The sequence below is a fragment of the Narcine bancroftii genome, chromosome 9, assembly GCF_036971445.1.
Source record: "Narcine bancroftii isolate sNarBan1 chromosome 9, sNarBan1.hap1, whole genome shotgun sequence".
NCBI classification, from domain to species: Eukaryota; Metazoa; Chordata; class Chondrichthyes; order Torpediniformes; family Narcinidae; genus Narcine; species Narcine bancroftii.
The window spans coordinates 27046745-27054035 of record NC_091477.1 but is presented as its reverse complement, the minus strand read 5'-3'; the positions used below and the strand labels follow the sequence as shown (position 1 = coordinate 27054035).

The 7291-nt window shown below is 37.5% G+C and overlaps 1 long non-coding RNA gene across 1 annotated transcript; it reads right to left on the bottom strand.

Moving 5' to 3' along the window:
- Nucleotides 1-594: 594 nt before the first annotated feature.
- On the bottom strand, nucleotides 595-6792 carry LOC138742861 (uncharacterized). Its single transcript, XR_011344458.1, has 3 exons — nucleotides 6628-6792; nucleotides 5480-5586; nucleotides 595-696 (listed from the first exon to the last, which is right to left on the bottom strand). It is a non-coding gene; the product is annotated as an uncharacterized lncRNA (long non-coding RNA).
- Between the last annotated feature and the right edge of the window lie 499 nt (nucleotides 6793-7291).

Genomic DNA, 7291 nt, shown 5'->3' with positions numbered 1-7291 from the left:
AAATCAGCAAGCTTCCCCCTTCGGGGTGTGACACAAGTAACAGAAAACCCACAAACTGCAGTATTATCCAAACATTTGGCGCACGTAGGATCCCGCTCCAATTTGGCGATTCTACGTTCATGTGGATGTTCACATTGGTCGCGTTCGCACAACTGCTACTAGGAGCTAATTTTCTCAGAGCACATGGCCTGCTGGTTGATCTAGGAGGACAAAGGCTTGTTCATACCAACGCTTTCCATCCTTGGTGAGGCTAAGCTGCCAGTCCCACATTTAGTCTCCGTTACTCTTTCGGAGAATGAATTCGCCAGGTTGGCAGAATTCCCTGCAATAATTACGCTTCAATTCACCTCAGTGATGCCAAAACAGAGGAGGTCACGTGATGGCATAGGGGACGACACGCAGCCTCATGACCCCCGTGGGATTTAACAAAAAAAGTACCCATTTAACAAAGTGTTTTTTTTAAATCAAAATATTTTAAAGTTAATATAAAACACTCAATTTACTTTTAAGTATGTCACCAAAAAAAACTTCTAAACTGACTCCAACTACAAAATCTGATGAGAAGAAGAAAAGCGAAACTGGACCTACCTCGACGTTGAAGCAGGCCTGTTGAAGTACCTTCGGGATCCACCGGCGAAGATCCCGGTGAGGGAACATCCTCCGGAGCCCTCTTCGCGATGAGTCGCAAAGATGGTGCTGAAGGAAAAGCTAAAATACTTCACGTATCCATGAGAAGTTGGGCATGAATGGTGCAATAGAATATCAGGCTAAGAAAATTATTCAAAAAGTTTTAGAAAGACAGTCTGGGATCTCAACTTCAGAGCACGAAGGAGACACCAACCCAGTGGAAGGAGCTTCAGAAGAGTATGAAAGTGAACACGACACATCAAGTTCAGAAGATGAACAGACTGGAATACACAAGAGGATCATTAAGGAAGAAATAAGTAAGATTGAATCCAAAACTGATGAATTTCAAAATAAAATTAATTTGATTTTGGAAAATAATTTAAAGTTGTTAAATGGGTCTATAAATAAAGTTTCAGAAGAATTGAAACAAGTTAAAGAGCTGACAGCTAAAAGTAGATAATGCTTTGAAAATGAAGTGTTACACAGAGAGTGGATAAGTTGGAAAATAAAGGCCATGCTGAAACATGGGGTACAGTACCACATACCAACTGAAGGGCCACTGCTGTATGCCTGAGCTCACAGGCTCCCTCCAGATAAACTTCATTTAGCCAAAGAGAAATTTGAAAGGATGGAGGACATGGGTATTGTACAATGGTGTGATAATTCCTGGGCCTACCTGCTCCACATGGTACCTAAGGCCGCAGGTGGATGGAAGTTACCACACCGGTAATCAATTTTTTCTTCATATATGTAGACGACAAATTTATCGCTAGCCGCAGTCATCAGGAACATTGTTTATGCACCTATTTTTTTTAAAATGTGGCATAGGCTTTTTTGAGTCTCATAACACAATAATTTGCAAAGCAATATTATTGGTGCAAAGTTTTAAATTAGATATTATGCATGGACATAACATGGATGCGATCATGATTTTTTCTGAACCGAAATTGTCAAACAATAATGCAAAACTCTTTCATCCTTCATCACCATTCACAATAACTCATTCTTTGAAGAACTATCACTGGGAACTGAGGAAAATAAATCTAAATTTACCAGCAGCAGCAAGCTATTTCACTTCAGCATTCATGGCTGGCCTTTCTTAACTTCATGCAGTCTCATTTGAGGGTTTTTGTCAATTAATGTACTTCAGAAATCTAAGTTTATTGAGATGGCACAAAGCCAACCTCAGTTCACAGATGCTCTGAAATGAAATTGAAGTTGTCATTTAAAGAAACGACCTATGGATCAAATAAATATTGAAATGAATAGAGCATCCTGCAGCTGTTCAAAATGATGTGCTAACTGCATTTGTTAACTTCCTTTCACTGTGACATGTGATGTTCAAATGGCTTCAGCTCAAGGTTTGATGTGCACTATCTAAGATACCTCACTTCCTGTGCAGTATTCTTTGAGGACTGATGGTGAAGATGTTGAGGCTACTGGACCAGGCTGGTGAATCTAGATCTGGAGTCATGCCTTCTCTTCCTTCCCGCTTCTCATCACTCCATGAGCCTAAGAACATAAGAAGCAGAAAGAGGCCATGTGGCCCATTGGGCCTGTTCCACCTTTTAATTAGATCTTGGTTGATTTGGCCGTGGATTCCACCTACCCATCTTTTCCCATAACCCTTATTTCACCCTCTGTGCAAAAATCTATATACCTGCATTTTAAATATATTTAATATGGAAACCTCCATTCCCTGAGCAAAGAATACCACAGGTTCACCACTTACTGGGAAAAGCAGTTCCTCTTCAACTCCATCCTACTTCCTCAAATCTTGAGGTCTTGTCCCCTAGATCTAGACTAACCTACCAGTGGAAACAGTGTTTTAGCCTCTATCTTATTTAAAACCCTTTCATGATTTTATAAGGTTGCTCATGTATCTATTTCCAAAGCTCACTGCTACGCTATTTGGTGATCCCGACAGAAGGCCAGCATTAGTCCTGACAGCTGGCATGCTGTCGATTCCTATTGCCCTATGAAATGAGGCTATGAATAATGTAAACAATGCACAGGATATCTACTACTACAAGTAACAGGTATAATCCTTTATGATTAACATTAAAAAATCTCAAAGTAATGTATTCCACTTAGATACAGATAGAGCATTTAATCTTTTGTGTGGTTTGATATATTATTTAACAGATATATTTTTTATTAGTTTAAACTCCACTCTTATCACACATATCCTTTGTTCTTTCCACCCTTCCCTGCAACTTATAACACACTTGTTTTTCTCACTTTTCTAGTTATGATGAAAGTGATTGACTTTTTAAATACTTTATTTAAGAATTTTTTTAAACCACAACTATAAATACATTTCTTTCAATAAAAAACTTTCAAAAATTATACTTGTGGTATACAAAATTCCCCCTCCCTCCCAAACCACCCCTCCAAAAAAAATAGAAAAGAGAAAAAAGAAAAAAAAGAGAAAAGAGAAAAAACTGGCAAATGTCAAGAAAGTAAACTATATAACAATGTTAGAGGTTACCAAGAAATGGGGTTTTCAGAGAGTCTATTAAACATTCATACTGTGGCAGCACACATCTCTGTGAGTGAATCAGCCCCGTTTGTACTGCTGCGCTGGTGGGGCAGCTGCAGAAGATGGCACCGTTGGGGCTTGCTCATTGCCTCATGACTTAGGCCACAGCTCGCGCCCTAGCAATGTGATGATGACACCACTGTGCAGGGCAGAATTCCCGTTGGCCTTAAAGGGGCATGCACAAAATTCAAATGAATGGTTTTACTGGAAACCCCACTGAGCTCAGTGGTGTGTTTTCTGCATTGAAGCAGCCACTACATTACCACATTTTGGAAATATTGGTGCCATATTTTACAAAATACCTGATATTTATTTTGTAAGTTATAAGTAATCATCTCAAGTAGAATACAGTTACAAAGCTCTTTATGCCATCTCTCCATTCCTAAATCTATGTCTGATTTCCAAGTAATAGCTATACACTTCCTAGAAACTGCTAAAACAATTTGTACGAATTCAACATGATACATTGTTAATTTCAATTTAGGTCTTATAGTCCTAATATTACCCAACAAAAATAACAACCTCCATTATTCATTCCAAAAAATTTCCAACTTCCAACCAATATGTTTAATTTTGGGACACTCCCAAGTAGAATGCAGAAATGATCCAACTTCTTGACTACATACAAAACATAAATCTGATAATATAGGGTTCAATTTTTAAAATTTTTGAGGAGTTTAGAATAACTGATGGGATCAACCTATACCTAACATAATAATTTTTGTCATATTATTTCTACATAATTGCATCCAATCTTTCTCATCGATTTGTCTATTCAAATTCATTTCCCATCTTAATCCCATCTTTAAAAAAGTAAATTATACATTACAGAGATAAATTTATTCACATCACCATTATGAATCAATAAATCTAATTCACTCTGGATAGGTAATGTCAAACAGAACCTTTTAAAAAAGTCTTAACTTGATAATAACAAAGTATTATTTGACATATTAAATTTATTCTTCATTCATTCAAAGGTAATAAATCTTCTAGCTTCAAAATAATCTCTCAATACCCATCCAAATCCTCAGAAATTGATTATCCATAGAAAATGGAAAGTCTATTTTGACAAAAAGGCATTTTTCATGAAATTAAACCTTTCCCACCTATTTCACAACCAATTTTATTCCATAATCCATTTACATGTTTCAAAACAGGTGTATCTCTAGTTCCCAAAAATTTTTTGAATTCCACTTGCAAATAAAATCCTGTATATAATTACTCCTATTTTACTAAGTTGTATATAGCAGGTATAGCAAATGATTAGGAAAGCAAAAAAAAAGTTAATCTTTATTACAAGAGGATTTGAACAAAGAAGCAAAAATATATTAATGCCATTATGCCCTGATGAGGCAGGTCCAGTCTCCCTCCCTCAGGAAAGATCTATTTATGATGGATGAAGTGCCACGAGGTCACCAAATAGTTTCCTGGCATGGGGTAGATTATGAGAACAAGGGTTCATGGTTCCTAAATTTGGTTCCAAGAGGCTCATCCATGTAAGATAATGATGGCAAAAATTGGCTTCACCCAGAGGTCAGTAAATCTATGAAATTCTATTTCAAATGAGTCCTGCTCCTGTTTCTTATGTTCTTATTCTCCAGACAAGATGGATAGATGTTTATACAGTATAATGAAGGATATGAGATTATTGTAGGAAAGGGCTGCTTAGGTGAAAGATCAATCAGGACCTTATCGTATGATGAAGTAGACACAAGAGATCAAGTGGCTTACTCCTGCTTAGCTTTCTTATGTTCTTAATTATTATGAGACAACTTCCAGAAATTTTAGCAGACAACCATGTCATTTGTACAATTTAACATGAATAGATACCAACAGTAGGCCAGAATTCATATCTTCACTAATTAAAGAAGGAAATGCACTGAAGCAATGGTGATGCAATTGATTCAGAAGGGGTTAAGGAGACAAGAACTTAGAAAAGGAATAGGAGTTAAATTATTGTGGCAGCCAAATTTGTGGGGTATTTCACAGAAAAAAATGTCACAAAAAGTCCACAAATAAAAAAAGTAATGTAACTTCATTTGTGGGAGTTGGAGTGGGCAACCTGACTTCGCTCTATTTTTGTTCAGTGTGAACTGTGTGGTTGGAGAAATAAATAAGGTAATTAAGTAAAGCTGCAAATCAAGTATGTCAGGAAGTAGTTTCAAAAATTACAGGTCTTGACTTTCTTTTTGATCAGAGTAAGTGAATATCATCTTAAAACAATGTGAAAGGAAAATGGGATTCAGAAAGTGAAGTAAAAAAAGAGAAAGTAATAAAATATTTCTTACATTAAAGCACCAAACCTACCATGCAGATCACTGAGAGATCTGAGCTACTCATGGAGACCATCAGTGACGTGCTCGTCTATTTCCAGAATGAGAAGTGGAGAGGGAATCAGCCATTGGATACCGCTCCTTTAGTCATCAAAAGCACAGTTCCAATTAATATAGAGACAATTAAAAGCTGATGTTGAAAGTGAGGAGTCAACCTCCCATCCCTCAAAGCCCTGATCCCATTTGACTCCCACTCCCCACAATAGCAGATCTGATGAGGTGAAGGCTTTTGTTCACAATTTTCTTTACAAATGTCTTTCTATTAACTTGGGCATTGGAAATGTGATCACAAGGGTCATGCATGACCCCAACACATGCACCACACCTCACCCCATTGATTGAAGAAACATTTTCAACACCAAAAGAATCAGTGTTTTATCCTAATTTAATAATTTTCAGCCACCAACACAAAAGGAAAATGCATATTTTATATTAACACATTTTATATTATAACATTTATATTATTAGAAATTCAAAAAATATTGTTCAACATAATCTTTTCATATTTCACCGAAGTCATTCGATGGGATATTTAATGGACTGCAAAAATTTCATGCACCTGGTGTCTCATCGTCCCTGATGAGTTCCATCCTTGGCTATCTGAAAGGTGGAAAACAAAGCTAGGCCGGTGGGAAGTGGTGTTAGTGGCAGAAAGCAATAAGTGCATATTTACACTGCAGTTTGCAGTCAGAAGGGACTGTGGGAAAAGGGAATGGGATGTTGAAAGGAGAATTATCCATTGTTTCAACACTGCTGTTGCTCAGGATCCTTGCATGTCGGCAAGGCAAAGGCTGTGTAGCCGTATCTGTCCCTCCTGGTTTGCTGCTTCTTTCTCTGACTGCAGTCCAGCTTGCCTTGAAAGAGAGAGGGAAGTGTGATAGTGATCAGGACAAAACACTGATCAAGAAATTCCTTGGTGTATTTTTTGGATGAAGTGCACAGTCTGTAAGCTGTGGGTCTGAGACCTTTTTGTCAATGCCTAGTGTCTGAAGGAAAGGCAGGAGTGAATGTGTAGTATGGTTCCGGATTGATAAATAACGTTGGGTGGTAAGTTATAGGGTTCTGGTACATCAACAGGTAGTGCAGCCATTGACAATGGCATTTGAAGAAGTTTTCACTGACCTTGACAATATACATGGAGGCATTGAACTGCATACGACACTGATTCAAGATTCTCAGCATTGGTGAAATCAGCTATCCATCCCTTTGCTTCACAGAGTTTATCATGGAGGATCTTCTGACTTTTTGCAGATGGAAGTATTTCTCCTCTTCTCCACTTCTTATACAAGGCATCTAATGCAGCAACAAAATTATTAAAACTGTCCTCCTGCATCTTATTTTACACTTTAGAATGACTTTTACAGAGGTTCCTGCACCTGGTGCAAGCCCAAATGAACCTAAAATGCAGATTGGTTTTCAGTGGGTATTAATAACATTCTGCTTCCTCTTGCCTGAGGCATGCAGCCTCTCCACAGCAAGGTCAGCCGATTGCAACACCTATTGCCTGCAATAATATTAAACGGTAGGAGACAACAAGCAGATGGCTTGTTACTTCTATCAGAAACGAAAGTTAGAAACATATCAGGCATTTTTGAGGATTAGGCTATTTATTTGAGTGGGCATTTTACTGAGATGAATAAAAGAGATCAGGATCATAGCAGATGAAACCACAAATCTAAAAGCAAAAGATAAAATCTACAGATATTGGAAATCTGAAAATATGCAGAAAAATGGTAGAAATGTTCTGCTTTTTTTGTTGTAGCCATTTTATAGAATGTCCTTTAAC